Source organism: Dreissena polymorpha, chromosome 5, assembly GCF_020536995.1.
Source record: "Dreissena polymorpha isolate Duluth1 chromosome 5, UMN_Dpol_1.0, whole genome shotgun sequence".
NCBI classification, from domain to species: domain Eukaryota; kingdom Metazoa; phylum Mollusca; class Bivalvia; order Myida; family Dreissenidae; genus Dreissena; species Dreissena polymorpha.
The window spans coordinates 73579787-73580012 of record NC_068359.1 but is presented as its reverse complement, the minus strand read 5'-3'; positions in this window follow the sequence as shown (position 1 = coordinate 73580012).

Sequence of the window (226 nt, the reverse complement as noted above, 5' to 3'; positions counted from 1 at the left end):
ATAACATTTTGCTACTTCCCAATGATTAATGGCCCATTGTTCCGCAGAGGTGTTGTTCCACGAAGGACCATTGTACCTATGTGCCTGGATAATTTCTTTACAAACTGAATCGCATATCCTGTTTGGACACGCTCGTGGTTGTTTTATAGGCGTGTCATGTAGCTTGCAAACTGGGTTTATTTTATTCTTAATGCATATTCCTTTTGAGGGGCATTTCAAAAGGTTC